This window comes from Camelus dromedarius, chromosome 4 (assembly GCF_036321535.1).
Source record: "Camelus dromedarius isolate mCamDro1 chromosome 4, mCamDro1.pat, whole genome shotgun sequence".
Classification (NCBI taxonomy): Eukaryota; Metazoa; Chordata; class Mammalia; order Artiodactyla; family Camelidae; genus Camelus; species Camelus dromedarius.
In genome coordinates, this window is record NC_087439.1 from 68,736,696 (window position 1) to 68,759,671 (window position 22,976).

At 37.9% G+C, this 22,976-nt stretch overlaps 1 protein-coding gene and 1 non-coding gene across 5 annotated transcripts in view; both read right to left on the reverse strand.

Moving 5' to 3' along the window:
- PARD3B (par-3 family cell polarity regulator beta) overlaps positions 1 to 22,976 on the reverse strand; it is a 924,313-nt gene that overhangs the window by 735,184 nt on the left and 166,153 nt on the right. The gene's annotated exons all lie outside the window — the stretch shown is intronic.
- Positions 21,639 to 21,710, reverse strand: TRNAE-UUC (transfer RNA glutamic acid (anticodon UUC)). Its single transcript has one exon. It is a non-coding gene; the product is annotated as a tRNA-Glu (tRNA).

A 22,976-nucleotide genomic window follows, 5' to 3' on the forward strand; every position in this document is an offset into this window, starting at 1 on the left:
GTAGTGCTTTGTGATCAGAATATTAAGGTTTTTTAAATCGTGTGTACTACTTAAAACAGAAAACAATCGATGAGATTCAGAAGCAAGTTTCTAAGAATTGTCAGGTATTGATCAGATAAAGCAGAGCAGCTTTCACCTGTTTCATCACTCTAATAAACTATTATTCCATACTTTTTTTCTGGCTATTATGTAAAATAAAATATAAGGAATTACTTGCAAAGTCAAAGCATGATTTAAACACAAATATCAAGTTTGTGATAAAAGAAATCCACACCAAACCAACACTGAGAGTAGAATTTTGTAACTTACTCGTTTTTAAAGCAGGCCAAGTAGCACAGGAAACCATTTATATTAACTGCTTCCTTCATAACCATTTGTTGGCTATACCAATTGCACTAGCTCGACAAGTTCAATGGGCTCTAAATTGCTTAAATTACACTCTGTTTCATACTCCAGCACATCAAGTACCACTAAATATTTCAACTGTCCTTGTCAAGCATCTTCTAAGGCAAGGTCTACAGGTGTTACGAAGATTCAGGGCCATTTCTTCCATTATTAGTTTGTAGCCTAAGGGCCCCTGACAAATGATCTACTTCTATTTCCCACAGCCCCTTCAACAGAGGAAGACTGAATGGTACTCCTTTCAGGCTTTTTACTTTTAATTGCATAGCAGTAGGAGAGAAGAAATAATACAGTTCAAAGTTCTGAAGTTACTCACACCTTGGACCATCTGAAGGAAGTCATAGAACTCAATTCCCTTATTTCACAGTCAAGGGACAGAAATATAGGGGGTCACAGTCACACAGGTGTCAACAGGGTAAGTCAAGACCAGACCTCCAATTTCTCCAATCCAAGGAACACCACCTCATTCCACTCATCTTACTGCAGTAATGAGATTCAACTGACCAACGATTCTCTAATTTTAGGGAGCAACAAAACAAGCCCTGCAAGGCTTGTTAAAACTCAAATTGCAGGCCTCCACCCATTCAGTAGCTTTTGGATGAGGCTGAGGATTTCTCCCCCAAACAAGTTATCAGGCGATGCTGATGCGGCTCTGGTGACCACGCTGAGAACCCATGGCATCATCACCATCGACCCAGAGGAGCTGGCTGACTTCTGTTCTATCCTGGAGCTGAGCCAGTTGAATCCTATGGAAAGGTTATTTCCCCAGTTAAAACCTGGCTTGTTATAACAAAAAAAATTAGCTCGTTGGTGTAAATCTCCATTTAACTTTCTCTCCATAACCCAGAAAATGGTCCAGAGATGACCTTTAAATTCATTCCTCCTCTCCCCACCCAAATCCCACTGGAATACCAACCAGAATTACATAAAATGCAACAGTTCTTCCTAAATTGATTTTTTAAAAATTGTCAAACGCTCAAATGAGTCTAGAAGCCAGGCAGGAAATACAAATGGGTGAAGCAGGATAGTGTTACATGAAAATAAAGTTAACTATTGCAGCCACAGAATGTCTGTCTTAACCAAACATGTTTTAAATTTAAGTTAAAAATGCACCACACACACACACATCCATCCTTGCATGCCAAATTCAGCCTGCAGGTCACGCAGCCAACTTGCCTAGATTTAAACTAGGAAAATTCAGTATCAACATCCAGGTTTGTTCCTCTGTTTATTCAAGATTAAAAAAAAAATTATTAGTAAAGCCTATCAAAATTGTGAAGAAATCTTCCCACAGAAAAAAAAAAACTTGGTCTCTAGGAAAATAAATATCTTTAAGTATAGGCCAAATATTCATTTCCTAAGTATTACGTAGATTAAGAAATTCATTATTCCATGACCATGGAAGAAAACTGGGTCTGATCAACAACCAATACATACTATCTTTTCACATTATAAGTACTAAATAGTGAACAACCATGAATGGCCTGGTATATGTTACTACATACTTTCACCAAGTCCATGAGACTCAATATCTAAGCAGAGGTATTAGCCTTAACAGTGCTCCAAATATTCTTCAGAGCTCATAAAATAGCTTAAAAAAAAAAAACAAACCCTCAGGGTATGCACCAATCAGGAATTTCTGCTATCAACAGTAAAAATGCACTATTTACCTCCTTTAAAAAATAAGTTCATAAAGTCCTATAATCCTTTAAAATCAATTTCACTTTCTGTAAGATCCATCTTCTTCAGTTCACTGGAAACTAGTATCTGTTAGTGGGGGAAAAAAAAAAACCTTTTATATTTTGAAGAATTTTGAGTCTTTTGCTAATCTAGCCAAGAAACCAATTTACCCAGGCATAGCTGCCTTTGTGTCAGCCCTAAAAAATGCACTTGCACAAAATATTCAGATAGAGTTAAGCCTTTAATCCATAAAACTAAAGCACAAACACAAAGTACACTCAATCTGTATGTGGTTACTTGACATAGGGGCTATCTGGCTTTGTCTTAGCTAGATCAGATTTAACTGGATAGAACAGCAGAGGTGTTGTCAACAGTGAAATGCAGTTTACAGATCACAATGCTCCTGGAAGGTAGAACCAAGAGATGCATGTCTAGGAAGAAATCCTAGAGCCATACTGTAGGCTTGCAACAAATATGAAAGGCAGAGGGCAGTGCAGGAAACCTGTCAACTAAAGCTAGGGGAGCAGTTGACAGCCAAGTTCCCTAATCAGCATATTAAAGAAAATATGTAACATTAAAAGCAGTAACAAATGGGAAAAAGTCACTGTCTGATCCAAGACATCAAAAGAAATAAACTAAAACTCCAATGCCCATATTGCTTCAAATGACACCTTTAAAAAAAAAAAAAGCAATATACAGATTACTTTTAATTCAATTCAAAGCAAATAATATTGACATATGCATAAAGGCTCAATTTTAAGTTTACTTCTACCATAATATAAATAAATGTAAATCCCGCCTCTTCAGTTTCTACACATTTGAGTCAGCTTTAGGAAATCTTTATTTAATAAATAAGCACTGTCTGATTAAAAAGAAGATTGTAGGTGCAGTGGCAAGATGAGAGTTTTCCTCAGATAATAAAGCAATGACAATATCCCACTCAGGAGCATAAGAGAGGAGATGTTTGAAATTGAAAGTCTGAGTCATGTAGATACTATGACACTAGGACAATATACATAATCAATAGTATAACTATATCATATGCTCTATTTACATTTCAAAACATCACAAAATTTAAAACAAGGCCTGTAACTATTTGCCAGATAAATACATATTTGACGTGGTGCTTCATTAGAGCTGAAATAAGGAAAAATTTCTTGTCTTAAATACAAAAACTGGATGAACACTCAGTCTTAAGCATTATAAACAGACTTTTAAAAAATACTTTAATATCAAAACTCTGATAAAATAATCGAAGATATCCTGGTAAGAAATTACACTGTAAAGAAACTATAAAAATTGAATGTTGCAGTTCTCACACACAAGCTCCTCATACCAAAGAAAATCAGTGGGAGAATTTAATAAAAGGAAAATAATAACCAGCCCAGAACTGATCAAACAACTGAATTCTCTCACTGGAACCTGATTCTTCAGAAGGCATACAACAGGAAGGACGGATTCAGTGGTTTGACATTACAAAGAGCTACTCCTGCTCTCAACCGGTAGGTAGCTCTATCCCGGCGGCTACTCCTTCAGCAGAGTCTGCCCTTGAGTAAGGCTACATTCTAGTGAGAACCATAAAATGGGACCATTCCCACTTTTTAGCTTCTGGAACATCATGATGTTCAAGTGACAACAGTTACAGAAGATGATGGAAGACTAAAATGAACCCTTGGGAATCTTGACTTCTTGGCCAAAATCCAACCCCATGAACATCATTCTGGGCATACAATGATCGTGGACTTAAGAGTCAGGTTTGCACCCTAGCTCTGCCCCTAACAAACTATATCATCAATGGCCAAGCTACTTAATCTAATGGAGGTTTATTCTTGCCAGCCATAAAAGGTAGTAACACTTCAAGGGGCTCTTGTAAAGATTAAATTAAAAAAATCTGTAAAATACCTAGTACAAATACTAGAATTCAGAAGACAGTCAATAAGTTAAGTAGCTATTTAGAGGTTCTCCAATGACAGGTAGAAAGAAATGCCCCTGAAGAGAATTACATACTTCTCAATAAAAAAATCACTGCATACCTTCAGTTTCATGAATCCATGTTAAACATAAAACTTCACTCCCGTCAATGATGAATGCACATTTTGAAAAGGAAAGACATCATATTGCACACTGCTCTTTCACCCATTAAGCCAGTAATTTTCTATTAATATAACAAGTACAATAAATATTTCTTAAAATCCTAAAGAATACAGCTTTCCACATTTTCTATCTCTCTCAAAAAATGGCAAGATATTTAAGAGAGATAAGCTTAATAATGAACCAGGAAAATTATATTTGCCTCAAGGTAAAAGGTTCAAAAAATGTTAAATTTCCTTATTAATAAAACAGTTTCAATATATTAAAAGAAAAACTAGAGACCAGATATGAAAAGTAATTCATAAAGTCATGACTTTTTAATCACAATAAAATATTGCTCAATGCCAGTTCTTCATTATACAAGCTGTAGTTTTTTTCTTATTTTCCTAAATATTCCACTACATGTGTCAGACTTTCATTAGCTACTTACTCTATGGTTTGTATACGACAGGAAATCCCCACAAAATCTAAACAAGCAGAGATACTTTCATCACAGTTCCAAAAGGAAATATTCATTACATGTACATACACTCTTCAAAAATGCTACAACCCACTATCTGCAAAGCACCATACCAGCATCATACCTGTTGGCAGATTTCCAGTACTTTGCTCAGCTTTTAAAAAAATATACATACCTAGTACAGACTATTTGGTTTCCTTTATTTTAGGACAGGGGATGGTTTCAAAGTAGCACCATGGAGTATTTATATTACATTGGATTTTTGTGACTGTGATTAACAAAAGTAGAAATTTTTGAATCTGTTCTTCAATTCAGTAAAGTCTACCACTCTGACATTTATAGAGAATCTTCCATATGTACCATACTCTGCTAACGTCTCTGTAGAGGGTAAGCAGAGAAAACAGACGATTGCAATCATTCAGATGAGATAACAAGGGCCCAAACTAAAGGGAAACATAGAAATTTGGTTAAAATCCAGTGTAGATGAGGATGTTGGAAAACAGGTATCTTATAAACTTGTGGAAGTATAAATTTATCTCTTTGGAAGGCACTTTAGCAATTCGTATCAAATTTAAGTGCATGCACTGTTTGATGGAGAAATTCCCCTGTTATTAATATGTACATGTACATGAAGATATATGTTGGAAATAACAATTAACCAAAAGAAGTATAAATGTTACCAAGAGGGGATAATTTAAATAAATTAGGCTATAGCCATACAATAAAATATAAAGAAATCATCAGAAAGCCAAAATTCAGTAAAATCTCCAAGATAAATTACATTTTTTGAAGTTTAGAATATATTATGTTTAATCCCACTGCATCACTTTATGTGTGACAGGTGTTTTAGCTGATGCTCTGAAAGCAGATATAAGTGAGATACCTCTCCATCATTTCCAGGTTTACATTAACTCCAAATATCCTGAACCCTGAGTCTACAGGAGATGTAAGTAGGGAACAGGAATATCAGAGACAGAAAACTGAGGACCTCAAACCAGATATAAGCATATTTGACATTTCAACGTCACTTAAGAGAAAATACTTAACCATTTTAGGGTTCTAGGAGAGGAGAAATTTGATCGAGATGATACCTCAGGAAAAAGATGTTCTTAGAACAACTGGAAGAAGTTATAACCTGAGAGCCCTACAAAAATCATAAAGAATGCCACGCTTGATCCTTATTCAGTGCACATTTGGCAAGCATTTTATCTCACCCAGTGATGCCAGAAAGAGACAGGGCTGTCCTCTTTCAAGTCCATCTCAACAGAAACATACCCTAAAACAGTGATTCTCAACCTTGACTGCACTTTGGAATCCTGCCAAAGAGCCTTAAAATGTATCCATGCTAAGTCAGCTCCTAGGAAGTTTTATTTAATTGGCCCAGGATGCAAACTAAGCATCTGGAATTTCCAATGTTCCCCAAGAGATTCTAACGGGCAGCCAGAGTTGAGGACCACAGCCCTAAAACATCCTGCTTCTCATATTCATAGAGCAATTCAATTTTCTAGTTTAAACTTACCCCATCTCTCAAGAAACCAAGTCTTTAGGTTTCATCAGAAATACAAGTATTTCCAATCAGAAGCCTCTTTCTTTCCACATTTGTGGTAGACTGTTTCACTGGTGGACCCCATGGATGCCTGAAGGATTCATTCTTTGTGTAGCCCTCTCTCATGCTGACCCAGGGTTTGGCCACTTGACTTGCTTTGGCCAAGAGACAGGCAAGCACTTAAACTCTGGGTCTGGTTCTCTTGGAAACCACAACATGACGCCCAGCTACCATGCTGGCCAAGAGACAGGCAAGCACTTAAACTCTGGGTCTGGTTCTCTTGGAAACCACAACATGACGCCCAGCTACCATGCTTTAGTTCAGCTGAAGAGAGAGGCTCCACACGGAAGAAAATCAAGCAGCCCTAACTAAGCGCAGCAGCACACAGATGGAGTGACCCCCAAAGCAACCAATCAATCCACAGATCTGTGAGACAAGAAAAAGCCATTGCTATTCCATGCCCAACTCTAATTTTTCTTAAGTTTCATCATCTTGCTGTCTGTGCATCTGATTTCTATTCCTCTGGCTGGAGTAGCATTTCTCCAACTTAAAGGATCTCTGAGCTGCTTAACAAATGTTCAGCGCACACAGACACCATCTTGTTAAACAACAACAACAAAGTCATTAGAATTTTTAAGTAAAAATTCAAATGTTTAAAATTAACAATAGTTTTACATCAATGAGAGATGAGTTTCTGCTTAAATCTTCCACTAAGTTATCGCTGTTTGGTATGAACTGTAAGCTAGACTCCTTACATATTTAGCTAATTTTCTTCCTATTTCATCTAGATTAGAAAGTCCTTCCTTCTCTATCAGAGTCTTAGGAATGATGTATGTTTGGTGGATCTCTCAGAGAGTTCCGATATTCAGTTCATGCAGACCTGGGAACTAGGAGAGGTATCTCATTTACATCTGCTCTCAGAGGGTCAGTTGAAATGTGAAGTGAGGCTAATGACTCCTTTCCACATAAAGAAATAAAGCTTCATATCCCGCTAAGGCATGTCTACAGACATTTTCACATGCCAGTCAAGTTCTTCATCTAAATGCAGAAAATCATCAACTAGTAAGAAAAAAACAAAATTCTTGGTAAAAAGTATTTATAATCAGTCTTCTTCAAAACCCCCCAGTAACTTGCTCTCTCTGTTTAACACTGTGATAATACAGTCACAAAAAGGTGGGGTCAGGCTACTCAAGAAACTGAATATCACAGAGAAACACCAACCAAGAAGGCCACTTAAGAATAATATGAAGAACTGAATCCTCTACCAAGAAGAAATGTTTTATTCCATCTTTCAGATAAAACTTGTTTGGGCCCCTTTACCACTGGACAGCCAGCCAGCATTCTTCAGTGGGGAAAGAAACCAATCTTACATTTGTTTGTCCAGCACATTAAGATATGTACTTACTGATTGCAATTCCATCCTAGTCACTATTTTCATAAGTTCCTTCATCCCTGAATCCTAAGTAGGAGGCATATTATTGATAAGCAACTGCTTTTAGGGAATAAAGCAGAGGCTGAAAAAGTATTTAGGTAAACTCTTATTTACAAAGCAATGCCAGTCCACCCCCTGCAAAAAAAAAAAAAAAACCTGGTTTACTCTCTCAGCAGATCTCCGTAGATCCTAATCCACCTTGTTCAGTCTACATTAGAACTCTCAGAACAATCACTCCCTTTTCCTGCAGCACAGGGTCTTAAGTGATAATGCGAAAAGTCATCAAATAATTATCTTGTTAGAAGTAAGTTCTATGAAGGCAAAGGCTTCGTCTCTTATTCACTGCTATCTTTCCATTGCCTGGTACAATTCTCAACACAAAGTAGACCCTGAAAAAATATGTGCGGAGTGAATGAATAAATAGAGGTATTTTACATATTCCCAGTCATGATTCAGTGTCTACACCTCAGCTCTTTTGCCTCAGTGAGGAAAATGTTAGTATACAGAAGGGAAAATGTTAGTATACAGAAGGGAAAATGTTAGTATACAGAAGAACAAATGCTATTTTACACATTGATGGCCACTGGTACGGACCTATCATTTAACAAAGAGGTTTGGCCAATAATTCATCTGCTTCCCCTCTACACATATTTGTCATGAGTGTTTGGGTTAGTTGACAAGCTTCTTGGTCAAGTAGTATGACTTACATCGCAAGATTGAAATTCTGAATGATGTCTCCAAGGCTTTTAGTCTGTCTGTCGGGGGGTGGTGGTGGTAAAAAAGATCACTGATTTCACACTGCAAAGGTCATTTTGACAGTTTCCTAACAGGTGACCAGAGGTCAGTGGGTCACCAGTCCAGTAAAGTCTGAATGCTAGATACTCACGGTCATACTTGCCCATCACATGTTTCCTTATTCAGAAGCCTCTGGTAAGTTAGGACACGACCAGAGCCCCTCCTATCTACTTATATAGGTTTAAATTCAGCATTTGAACTGGAGTTCTGATGCTAATATTTTAATTCTATCTTTATCATTTAATTAATCACATTTGAGACATCAATCCATTTTTGTGTACACAAGAATTAAAATAACACAATAGTAATAACAAAAATTGAATATTTAAACATGTAAATCAGATGCAAACACATATTTTAGCAACAGACCTACACCTTAACTGAGAAAACTAAGGAATCCAGTCTTCCAAATTAGCATTTGTGGAGAGATGCTAGTTGCTCCCCCACACTCTCACTCTCAATAAACCGCACTGTGGACTCATCACATCAACGAGCACTTTACAGTCTCCTCTGAAGCTTAGTGTAGCCTTGTAATTAAGGGGTCAACAAAATGTAAGCCAAGTGGTCATGCGTGACCTTGAAAACTTGTGCTTAAAATGAAGGAGCACACTCTTCTATTCTTCTTTTGTCCTGGCAGGAATTCAAACAAGATGGCTTGGGCAGCCATCTTGGACCATGAGGTTAAAAATAACCCACTGAGACTGGTCAAAACAAAAAACAAAACAAAGGAGCCTGGTCCCTAGCATCACAATGCACTGGGTACCTATCAACTTTTTTTTTTTTTTAATATCTGACAGAAATAAGCTGCCAGCTTAAGCTATTTCTATCTTCAGACTTCCAGCTATTTATGCCCAAATCTATTCTCCACTGACACTGAAAACATTCTAAATGTTCTGTGAAAACGATGTAATGATACTAATAACAGACAACACCTACTATGTGCTAGATCTTATTCTAAATGCCTTACATTTAATGATACAATAATCCTCACAACAACCTTATACGGTAGATACTATTATTAGACTTATTCAGTATATGAGGAAACTGAGGCACAAAGAGGTTAAGCAACTTGCTCAAAATCACACAGCAATTGAGAGTCAGTGCTTGAATCTGAACCCAGAAAGACCAGTTCCCGAGTTCCCTCTTAACTATCCTGGGCTCTATTATCTTACAATTATTCATAATTAAATATACTATACTGCCTGTCCTATCTGTCAGCATTTAAAGTTTATGAAATGTACGTGAACAAAAGCTGTCTCTTATTCTTTTCCTGCCCAGCTGTCAAGCATACACATGAACTGTCTGCTGGGCAGCTGTGGATCACACAAGTCCATGGACCCCACTTTGAGGTTCTCAATTCATTTTCCTCCACAATGGAACTGGAATTGTCTCACAGTGGCATTGTTTCCCAGAGGCTATCTGCACTGCAGGAATCCTAGCAGGCAAGTGGAAAGCCACAGCAATTCTACAGATGGCTGAATCAGCATGGCCCCAACTGTGGGCTGAGGCTTGCTTTTAGCATATCCACAGTAGCTGACCGGACCATCAATTACCTCTCATGGAATGTGGAACACAAGTTCCACAGGAATACAGATACTGGTTACTGTCTTTGAATGTTCAATGTATCTTCAGACCACACATAACTGTGAACTTCATTCCTGACCATTGGATATATTCCAGGGAGCAATCCTAAATAATACTGCACCACCTGATTTTGAATAAAGCTTTTCATTGTATTAGCTTTATGACAACAGGATCAAAGCCTATTAGAGCTGAATGGGGAATTAGAGATCCATTTAACCCAACCCTCCTCGTGTTACAGATGTGACAATCAAGGCGTAGAGAGAGTAACTTTTTGGCTCAAAATCATCTAACCGTTGAGTGACACAGCTAGAATTAGGTCACGGGTCTCCCATTCAAGTATCAATGTCAGATTTGGGGCTTTTTGCTTAACTATACCACCCATTCACAATTCTAAGTAGGTTGTAGATGCTCAACTTTTTCTAAATAACAGGCAAGAGTTGGAAAATTTTCCTAGTATCTACATGCAGTATTCTCAGCTATACATCCACAGAACTCTGTGACTCTTCAAATTTTTATTTCTGCCTATAATGGCTTGTTTGTCAAATAGCAAACAAATGTATTTAATAATGAATCATTCATAATACCACTTAGTGGTAGAAACTTTTCAACACACTTGAGGGCACACCTAGCTATAATGTAGAAGAAAAGCGGAAGAGAGAAAAAATGTATTTCCAGCTTACAAAATCTTAGGTAATAAAAACGTGACAAGCTGCATTCTCAATGGAAATTTCTCACTTTTAGAAAGCCCTGAAATCTCATTTAATGGTGGCTGATTTACTCCTGATGGGATATAAAGTACAAGTAAACAAGCCAAAGGCCTGGGTGTTTTGAAGAAACCGTGTTTTACACCTCCCATGTCGCTTTTGGCTCTAGAATACTGAACAGGACTCCTGTCATTTTCTAAGTCTATGCCTTTAGCAAGCAGGTGATAACTTGCATTATGCTCTTCAAACGTGTGTCATAAAATGTGGTACAAAAAATTAGCCTGTATGGTGCACTACAGAAGGTCCTAGGCGGGGTGCAGAACAGATCACTTTCCCAATGAAGCCAGGGAAGAATCCATGCTACAGCTAAAACCACACAAATGAGAACTGCACGCAACTGAACATGATAAAGATGTTAATGGGGAATGGGAGATAGACCATTTTATGTAAGTCGCTCCCATTCCAAAAGGCTTGGCAGTGATTTATGGATTAAGATGGTATAAAATTAGAAATTAAAAGATCAAAGAGAACAGAGATCAACCAAAGAAAGCAAAGGAGTTGTTCTCAAGCTTGAACAAATTACAGCATCGGAATAATGCATTTGGCTCTGAGCATGCTGTTATCTAAGGCGAAACTGAAAACAGGTTGTGTTACACACAGTTCTCATTTTCTGATAAGGGAGAACATTCAAGCTTATAAAGACACCGATTTTTATTCATTTACTAAAAGTAGGAATTTCTCAGATGTGTACTTGTCTAATGCCGAATCAATGGCCACCCAGCAGCTGTGGCAATAGGTAAATACTTGGAAGGGTTTACGAGACTTCACCAAGCACCCCACATCTATTATGCTGTTTAATCGTGACAAGAACCTTAGGAGACCCACATTTATAGACGAGACAATGGAAGCGCAAAGACAAAGACAAAGACTGCCCAGTGGCACACAGTAAGTGATATGCTCAAAGCCACTGTGCTAGCTCCCAAATCCACCTTTTAAAGATAATCTTTCTTCCTGAACATATAAAATAAGCGTATTTTCTAAATGTTTTACAGTCAATATTAGGAGGTAACCCTGGTGTATGGTGATTATGCTTACCAAATATTTTAAGTTCTAAAGCCTGTATTTTTTAATACAACACTTCTCTGTGTCACTAAGCAGATATCTAGTAAGGCACCCCAGACATCGAGACCACCCAGGCAGTTACACAGCCCTCGACACGTTAGACCCGATGGACAATATATATTACGTAGTAACATGCGATGCAAGAATGGCTCTCCTCTTGAGCCTCGAGAACACAACAGTAGACTGGAAGTCAAAGATCGCTTTTCCTTAGGAGGAATGTGATTCCAGTACTTTGCAGCTACATTAAAACATGGACAAATCCAATAAATTGCCAACCATACCCATGACACGGTTCCTCTCCATTTTCAGCAATATCAGCCAAGTGCTAGATTTTGGTCAACTCCTAACTGACCAACCAAAAAGTATCTACTCAGTAAGTTTCATTGAAGATTTCAGGTTATAGGAAGATGCTCTGGAAGCCGGGATTGAAGAAGGCGAGATGACAATTGTGTTGCAGAAGTAAAACTGCTCCTTGAAAACAACGGCCAGCTCTGGAAGGAACTACGGAGGCCACCTCCTGTCCACAGGCAAAATCTACATTCCTCCTTCTTACCCTGAAGGCATTAAATTTAAGGACCCCTCCTGCCAGAGACTCTTTCAGGGGCCTGGGCGGGAATCTGATGATTTCACTTAGTCTCAGGTTTTTATAAAATTCCTAAGGAAAATATATTTTGTGGAGTTTTCCTTAAAGAAAATCCCCCAAATTAGGTTTGCTTCAGACCCCACCAAACCTGGTTATGCCCCTGCCTCCCTCCCTCAAGACGCTGAATCCTCCCAAACTTTTGCAACAGTGATTAGCCAAGACCCCAGCAGTCCACGGCGCGATTCAAAAAGGGCAGATGCTTCTGTTTTCCTTCAGAAAGTTAATTCAGTATCAGTTCCTTTCACTGTGATTCTCTTTACTTCTTGCTGACAGGTGGAAGCAGTTTTAATAAAACTCACAGGATGATAGGAAAGAAATGAATATTAACTTTTCCACAGGCATACAATACAACCTTGTTTTTATGTAAAATTCAACCTTCAAAAAATGGTAAGCATTGTCTCAATATACTGGGTGTTTGCTTACAGTGAAACTGTAACAAGGATGGTCTGCAGGTTTTTTCCTTTTATGTAAAACCTTAATAAGAGTTACTCAAATTACAGTATTTTAACCTCATTCAGATGTTATTTAAATTTTGTTTTTAGTTCTTTTTAAGAATTTTAGTCAGTCAAAACCAGTTGTTAAACACCTGAAATAAGGAAAAATAGTATTTACATGCCTGTAGAAAAGGAAATTAGTAAATACAGCTCCCCTTCTTTATAAGATAGATGATACTATTAATATTTTAAAGTAAGACAAACTATTTCTTCAGAATCAGATCTTAGAGCACCACCTTTCAACTCTGAAGTGATAGATAATGCTTAGATTTCCAAATGATGCACAAAAAAACTTCAGTCATTGAGATGTAGCAAATTCTTATTTAAATCTTTTTGCCACCTAAGTAAAAACGCTGACATGAGAAATTTTTTCAAAGCCACATCTATTAGCTCCTCTATGTGTATCACAGTAGAGCCATTCTTTGAAAAACAGTTCCATATCAAAGCTTTTTCTTTCACACATTTCAACCCAATTAGAGACAAGAGAGACGAGTGTTAACAAGACAGTTAATTTTAGAAAATATATGCAAAAAAGCCAAATGTTTTTAATTACATTAATATTTTCCACATGTAGAACTTTATCTTGTTAGGCATTAAAACAACGTCTAAAAAGGAAAAATTAGAGCCATCAGCACTCTGCATGAGATTATCAGATGGACACAAATTAAGATTTACGTTCTGTGAGTTCCTCTGTCAACCCTCAGCTGTTTGTGTGAGAGTATTATAATAGAACCTCCTCAAGCACAGTTAACTCACATACTTTCATCAAGGAAATACAGGAAATTCTTACAAGAGTTCTTGGTTATCTTCTAAACCATACCAAGAACCAAAGAAAAATACCTCACATCTCTTTGCTTTTTTTTTGTTTATAATACGTTTTCCAGAGTGGCTCTATTTTTGGAATAAAAAAGAGATAAAGCCTATTTTGTTGTCTCAGCACATCAAAATTGAGTTGGTGCGATCCCAGTATTTACTAATATTATGAGATATCCTTTAAAAAAATCCATAAAGCATTTTTTTTAGAGCTCAAGGCTAGATAATAAGAGTATTGTTAAAATATACCAAAATTATTCTCCCAGACCCAAAACCTGATATGGAAGGCCCATTGATACTGGGGAGAAAAAGTCATTAAAATGAGCTCTCTATTTCAATAACCTTAGAAACCACGTCTCTAACACACTGAACTCATCAAGAAATGATTCCTTTCATATTCAAATGGTCCTCCATGGTATTACCATTCTAGAGATACAGGCTAGAATCTTTGCACCTTTGCACTTCAGATAATTAACAGATCAGTTTTGGGGAAAACAAAAAATTCCCTGTGAAATCTAAGAATTTCAATTAATTGTGAATTTGACACAGGTTATATAAAACCTATCTTTGATAAAAATCAGTGAAAAGGGGGTTGGCTCGTGTACACAAAATTATAAGCATGCAAATGATCAAGTCTGCTAGGAACAAATGATCCTTCTTAACAAATTAAATCAAGTCCCATCAGATCTACCTTTGGACTGACTCTTAATCATTAGCTTGCTAGAGAGGACATGGGTATATGAAAATAAAAATTTTTGAAAAAACATCTAAGCCTTTCTCCTAATTTAGACTGTTAGCATTAATATTTAAACGTTACCCGATTCCACTTTACTTCCTGTCTGCAGAGCAGTGGTTCTCAAAGTGAGAGCTTTCATCAGGAGCATCAACATCACCTAAGAACTTGTAAGATTCGCAGTGTACGCAAATATTAAATACACCTGAAACTAATAGAGTGTTAGATGTCAGTTACACCTCAAAATAAAAAAGAACAGAACTTGTCAGAAACGCGATTCTGAGGCCCCACTCCAGACCTACTGAATCATACACTCTGGACATAGGCCTTCACAAGCCTTCCACGTGATTCAAATGCACGCTAACTTTGAGAACCACTGCCCTGAAGATGGTAAGATGATGCCTTATTTAAAAAGTACTCAAGTACAGAAAGAAAAAGAATGTTCCAGAATCCACTCTCATCCGCCTAGAGTTCATTTGCTACTTCCTGATGTACTGGGTGCTCTAAGTGCATACACGACGTCCTCAGCCCTAATCCAGGTTGGGGATTGCTGAACACTCAGTCCAAGAAACTGCAACAAATGATTGATTGCAAAGCTCAGATTATTCCACTCGGTGTCATCTTACCACCATCCCAGGCTGAAGTTCTTGCTCCTCTGCTGTGACATTTTCTACTCATCTCCAGCTGCAATCTTATTCTCTGCCAGTGTTTAAAAAGTTTGGCAACTGACGAGGTCTCTCTAAATTCTGACCCTTCATTAGTTAGAAAACTGTATTCAACCACATGATTTTAACCCTGAAAGAACTAATTTTATTTTGTCTACCTTGACAGATACTATCATAAAAAACTCAATGAAATACATTGCTATGTTTTTCTAAGAGTGTCCTTCAGAATGTTCTTTATGGCTTTACACGGGCTCTGACATCCCCCCACCTCAGTAATGGGAGTTGTATTCTTCTGAGGGACTAGTTTATTTTTATCTTATCAACCCTGAGCATGGCAAGTCATGGGTGTTTTTTTTTGGTCATGTTTGCTCTTAAAGTGACAGCTCATTTTACAGCCTAAACCTAGTAGATGTGACAAGATTAATACCTTAAGTGTATACTAACCTACCCTTGATTTCATCTTTTTTCTATTTTCTTTTAAATTTTACCATTATTTCCCACTTACTTTTTAAATCCTGATTCACTACATGTTTTTGTTTGTCATAAGTTCCTTTTTTTAGAGTGAAGAAAAGTACAAATTAAAGAATGAAGGAAGGAGGAAGCAGGCATGAGGGGTTGGGTAGATGGTCAACTGGGGAGACTCAATGAGTAAACAGTACTGGCTTTGCAGCGGGACCCTGACTCCAGGGTTTACTAACTCTGTGATTTTGGACACATTGCTTACATTGGTTCAACTTTCTTCATGGATAAATGACAGTATCTACATTGTAAGGTTATTATAATTATTATAAATAATATCTGCAAAATTGGTAACAGCACTCAGCACAGAATAGGCATCATGACACGTTATGAACATCTTCATGGACAGTTCATTAAAAAGCCCTGGCATCCATGCTCTTTGACTTCCTCCAAAGGAGCGACCATCAAGAGGAAATCACTGGCCATAACCTGGACCTGACAATGCTCCAACAGCACCAATTCTGGAATTTCATCTTCCAACCTCCATCTCTCTCTATCAGCTCATGTGAGCTTGCAACATTAAGACCTTCAAGATTTTTCAAAGCTTTTCAAGTCCTCAAAGTTTCTGCCCCTCCCTGTTTTCATTTCTTTTCCTGCTCAGACTGTATCCCACAACTAAGCACTTCCACTTTCTCACTTGCCAATTATCCCTTCTCAATCTTTTTTCTTTCATTTTTGCATCTGACACTTCCACCTGGATTAATGAATCACCTGTTTTCCCTGCTTCTGAAGGGAAAAGCCAAGTTCTGGGGAGAGTGGAGCACAGCTGTACCTCCTGGTCAGATATTGGCTTTTCAGCTTCAGTGTCACCCTCAGGAATCCTTTAACTCACTCACAGTTCTACTTCACACCCCACTCATCACAAACTTCACCATTTTCTTCCAGGCTCCACCCAATCCTGACTATCATTTTATCTGGCACCCTTGCCCCTACTGGAGTTCAGCTTGCCAACTCTCCAACTCAAACACAGTTACAGTGATACTCCTGATCCATGAGAACAATGTATCTCTTCTGCCCAAGGCCAGCAGCTACATGTGACTGTCCCTGGACCTCCGCCTCCTAAATGCTCTTGGACCTTGTTTCAGCAATGAAACTTTCTCTTTCACATTCTTTCAGCTGCTTCCTCCCAGTTCCTCATTCCTCAGTGATTAAAAGCATTCATTTGTCTCTCCCATCCTGAAAGACAAGAACTCTCTGTTTGAAACTGGCTATCAATAGTTAGGGAAATGTGATGTAAAATTTGAAAGGTTTCTATCAATTAAAACTGCAAACCTTGGGTTTTCTTTTGTTGGTTCTGGCCCAGTTTGAGTCTGAGCAGATATGACCTCACACTGGAATGAGGAGGCTACTGGGGGACCACCCTCTGTTTTCCAGTAAACCCTAATTCCTATCCACAGTGTGTTGGATGTGGGGGAATATGTAGTCCAAGTTGGGCCAATCTGAATAACTCTATTGGTACAAAGATCTTAATTCAGTCAGGCTTCATCTCGAGAAAGGAGGTAATTGAAAAATTCAGTTGCTCCGGTTTGGCTATCATTTCCAAAAATCACTCACAAAGTGGAGAAGAAAATGGAGCAGACACGGATAGAGAAAGGCACCACACTCGGCTTTTGGTAGTATTCTACTTTCCTTTGCAAGGTCCAGGTTTGTAAGTGCCTGCTCTTGGGCTCCTGTAGACATTCTGAAGTAAGGCTGTGCTTAAGATAGTCCTAGTAGCTGGTGACTGCTACCAGAGTCAAAGCACTTCTCAGTGAAAGAAACCAGGACTTCGCCCGCATCCCCATGCTCCCTTCGGAAATGTCAGATGAGGGGGAGAGGAAGGAGCCAGGAACAGTCTGAGATTACCTTAGCGGTGGTATCTAAGTGTGACAGACCCGTGAGAGTAACTGAGAGAGAGAATGTAGGGGAAGGAAAAGTATGATGAGATATAAGGGAAAAACAACGTGACAGGCCAGCCAGGAAGCTATGGGGAGAAATGATAGAGTCAGAAACCCAAATGAGTTTTCTATTAAAAAAAAAAAAAAAAAGGCTGAAGTTCTTGCCGTTTTGCACAAAGCCATTAAAGCAACAAAGCAGGTCTTCTCCCTTCCACTTGCACACAATGAGAGGCCTTACCAGTAAGCGCCATGGGGCACAACTGCATACCGGCACATTGTTCAAGACAAGTACACGAAGTCGATCCTAGTTTAGAGCTTGCTTTAAATCCTTCCCATCTGAAATTAAGTGGAACATTTAAAGCAAAGAACCATAAAATAAAGATCAACTTTAAAAAATCTATAAGCAATTAAGAATTTCAAAAAAGAGATCAATATTTAACCACAAAAATATAATACAAAAGTCAATCCAGAGCAATAGCAAAAAAGCGTATTTCCAAGCACCTTACTAACATAGAAGCAGCTCTCAAAAAATCTCAAACTAAATTAGCAAAGCCATTCATCCTCTCAACCAGTATTTGGTGGGCATCTACAATGGGTACATATACCCAAACTAAGGATAATTTCAATATAGCTTTAAAAATATAATGAATAAACATTCCCTCAAAAACTAATAAAGAAATAAATTTAGAGGAGGGTGAACTTACTCAAAGCCAGGTTGCTTCCCAACTACTGCAAAGCAGGACGTGTGGAATCTCAACAAGACAAAATCTGAGAGAAAGCTTTGTAAGTGGAAACAATGTAAGTGAAATCTCTTACTCAATGAAACAATGATAACATGTTTCTGAAGAAAGCAACTGATGCCTCTTTTCAGATGGACACCACTTCCGTATTTAATCTAACAGTAATAACTGCAGTCTGCGTATTAGGACACTACCATACAATTCAGGGCTGTAATATACAGCATATAGTTCTACAGCAAAATTAGTGAAATTGTGGACAAAGTGGCAATCATCAAAAAGCCATCTTATTTTACAGCAGGAGTGTACAGAGGGCTAAAAGCAAAAATAGTTCTTAAAGGTCAGGAGAGTGAATCAACCAAGGAAAGGACTTGGATTCATCCATTGCCTTATGCTGGAAAGGGACCCGTCCTGACACGGCAGAGCACCAGCTTCCGCCGTCTTCCTGCTCAGCTGCCTTGATGATGTCCTCAGCTGAGCTTTCAACGCAAGTTACACACCCAGTTCCTGCCCTTACTCCACCCTTTTCTCCTCCTCGTCTTCCCAACACTAGTCTGTCAACCTCCAGCTCCGTGGAGTTCTACTCTGATCTACTTCTCTCTCCAACTTTACGTGATTTTTCTTTTTATCTACCTCAAATTCTGCAGGAGATGATGGCAGAGATAGTGCTTTGTATTTTTTTTAATTAACTCACAAAGAAAAACGTTTGTCATTATACATATACACATACACTTATATGTAGTAATGATAACAAAATGATGCACATAAAAGAGACTTCTCCAAAGACGATAATACTTCTGCAGAAGCATAAGGGGGTAGAATTTATGTTAAATGCTAGTAACAGCAAACCTAGACAGAGTTGTTAGACTTATGTACATCCCCTGCATGGCTTCTTAAAACACAGACTGCTAGGATGCAAGCCCAGGGTTTTGGGCAAGTAGGACTAGGGTGAGGCCTAGGAACATGGCATTTGTAACAAATTCCCAGGTAATAACACTGATGCTGTTGGATCCATGGACTGAGAACCTCAGAACTTTGAGGGTAAATATCATTCAGTCCTAATGTTCTAGGTCAGGGGTCCACTGAATCCTTGGAAAAAAAGGATTTTCACAGAAGCCTAGGATGGAATGAGTAGAACGGCGATGATTGGGAGGGGGGAACAGAACTCCTCTGGAGCCAGATGGCTTGTGTCCCTACTGGAAAAGCCCCCCAAATTGACTTTACACTACATCTGCTAAGTGTCAGGAAACATGAAGTAAAAGCTTTGGTGCTAAACACTAACAGGACAATAACCAAAAAACAAGAGGTAATTATTTTTCACAAGTTGCCAAAAACAGAAGGTCAACACAGGAGATTATTCAAGAAGTTTCCTCCAAAATTAGTTAGACTGAACATGGTCTTAATAACCCAAAGCATAGAGGGAAAATAACATGAGGCTCAAAGCTTCAACCAAACAAGACAAATGTCAGCAAGTACCGAATGGTGAACTAAGAGGGCGTCACCAGGGGTTTTGTGCGGAGAGCCGGGGTCGCAAGTGGCCACTCTGACACACTTATTAGTTCAAGCCCCATGAAGATTTAAATGGAGTCCTAATTTTCTGAGATCTGTCATAGGTGTAAGTATGGAACTCAGCATTTTCAGATCTCAGTCTAGGTAACACAAGAAAAAGTTCACCATTCCTTTTCTGTGAGGAAGCTCAAAACAGGGGAAATATAATCTGATTTTATAAAAGAAAGTAGAAAAAAATAAAGTTTTATATCCCTATCTCATAACATTTCTACCTTCTGACTTCCGTAAGATGGTAGTTACTGTCTCTACAAAATTCCAACAGTTTGTTAGTGGTAACACAGGGAACAGAGCAAACCCTGCGGTATTCATGCTTTAGTCTTCTTAAAGGTATAGAGCTACGCATTATTCAAATTGATGCCAAGAATTTTGAAATGAAATAAAAATGCCACTTAGTTATGATATATATGTAATACGTATTTTTTTTTTCATTCATCTGAGAGTCTCAATTTTATAATTTAGAAGGCTTAGCTACTTTCCCTCTGCAGACAAAACCGTCTCTTAGAACATCTGAACACGATTTAAAATAGCTATGCAAAATGCCAACAATCAAACATAGAAAACAACATTGGGTCAAGTCTTGTTTAAAAGGTAAAATAACATTTTTAGGTGAACACTTGACTTGTGCTGAGAATGTGGAGCTGTCATGTATGAAATGTGACTCCTTTGAGGTCATCACGTTAAGAGGAAGCTCAAGTCACAAGAAGAGGCTGTGTTTAGATGTCCTGGTTGACAGTCCCAGCTGAGCCCAGCCTCTGAGTCATTGCAGCCCAGATGCAGACATGAGAGTGAATAGGCCTCCAGGTGATTTTAAAGTTCACCCTTTAAAGTCACAGTTGCTTCATCTTTGTGTTGGTGTTTTATCATTCCTTTATTTCTGAACCAAGTTAAGTAGCAGACAACATGATGCCACATTATACTTCTCCAAACAATAAGAACACTCTGGTCACAACCACAATAATAACATCACATGAAAAAAAAAATAAAAAAAATTCCATTTTGTCTAATGGCCTAGCCATATTTTCAAATTTTCCCATTTGCCCAAAAATTTCTTTTATAATGATTTTTTTTCTAATCAGGATCCAATCAAGTTCCACACATTGCACTATGTTGTCTGTTCTGATTCTTTAAATCTAGAATAATTTCCCCAGCTCTCTTGAGTTTTCCTGACAAAACTTGAAGAGTCCAGTCCAGTTGTCATTTATAGAAAGTCTTAAATTTAGAATTAGGCCAAATTTATTTACGTCATTAAATGTGTTCCTCTACCCCTCACATTTCCTGTAAACTGAAAATCAGATTTAGATTTTAGCTCGGTTTAGATTTCAGTTAAGTAATTTGAGCAAGAACGTTTCATCCAAGTGCACACCCAGAGCTCACGGTGTCTGGTTATCCTCTGCTGGTGGTATCCATTTTGATGGCAAGCATGGGTACCATAGGAAAGGCACACTTTAGCCCATAAGAGCAGTCAACAGTGTGTAGGGTAATCTTTGAAAATGTCTTGTTCAACAACTTCCCCAAATGGTTTCAGCAGTCATTGATGGTTCTTGATTGAATCAGTGGCTACTTTAGGATTTCCAAAATGGTAACCTTACAAATGCAGTAATTCCTCAAGTTTAAGTTGGCAGACTACTAGGGAGTTCATTTGTTTGTTTGGGGGGGTTATTTTTTTTAATCCTCTTTTTTCAAACACCACTATGGTCTTACTTTTGAACAGCTTTACTGAGGAAAACTTACATACAATAAAATACACTGATTTTATGGAAACACAAACAGATTTCCCTGACTGGGAATCGAACCCGGGCCGTGGTGGTGAAAGCACCAAATCCTACCCACTAGACCACCAGGGACTCAAAATTCACTGATTTTAAAGGTTAAGACTAGAGTTTTAACAAATGTGCATAGTTGTGCAACCATCACCACAGTCAACATATACAACATTTCCACCAACAGTTCTCTCCTGCTCCTTTGCAGGTAATTCTCTCACCCTACCCCCAGAAACCACTGATATAATTTACATGATTATAATCTTGCCCTTTTAGATTTTCATTTAATGGAATCACACCATGGTATGCGGTCTTTGGTGTCTGGCTTCCTTCGCTTAGCAAAATGCTTTTTAGATGCATCCACGCTTCTGCATGTAAAACGAGTTGTTCCATTTTATTCAGTAGAATTTTATTGTATACATATAGCACAACTTGTTCCTCTATTCACCAGTTGATGGACATCTGGGTTGTTTCCACTCTGGGGCTGTTATGAGTGAGGTGCTATGAACATTCACTTGCAAGTATTTGTGTGAGCTTGTGTTTCCTTTCTTTCGGGTAGACCTAAGAATCAGATGGCTAAGCAGACTTAAGTAAAACTTAAGAAAATGTCAGACTGTTTCCCGTAGTGATCGTACCATTCTGAATAACGACCAGCAGCATATGAGAGTTCCAGTTGTACCTCACCCTTGCGAATACTTGCTGTTTTCACTCTTTACTCTTTAGCTATTTCCATATAGAGTAATGTATTTCAAGGTATAGTATCATTATAGTTTTAATTTGCATTTCTCTAATGACTAGAGACATGGTACAACTTTTCATGCGCTTACTGGCTCTCTGTAGATCTTCTTTGGTGATGAGTCTGTTCAAATCTTTTGCTCATTTTTTAATCAGGATGAATTCCTGTATTAAATTTTAAGAGTTATTTGTATATGCCAGAGACTAGTCCTTTACCAACTACGTCTTGCAAATGTTTTCTCTCAGTCTGTGGCTTGTCTTTTCACTTTAACAATGCCTTAAAGAACAAAAATTCTGTTTTGATTAAGTCTAATTTTTCATTTTATGGTTTAGATACATTATATGTAAGAAACATTTGCCTAGTATAAAATGGAAAAACACTTCCCCAATGCTTTCTTCTAGATATTTTATAAATCTATGATCTTTGTAAAAATACAAAGGTTGTTTTTTGTATTTGGATATAAATATCCAATTTTACTACTACCATTTGCTGACCAGACTATCCTTTACTTCATTTAATTACCGGTGTGGGGGGGTATCTTTGTGAAAACTTAACAGACATAAATATGGTTTATTTCTGAGTTCTACACAAATCAGTGATCTATTTTTCTAGCC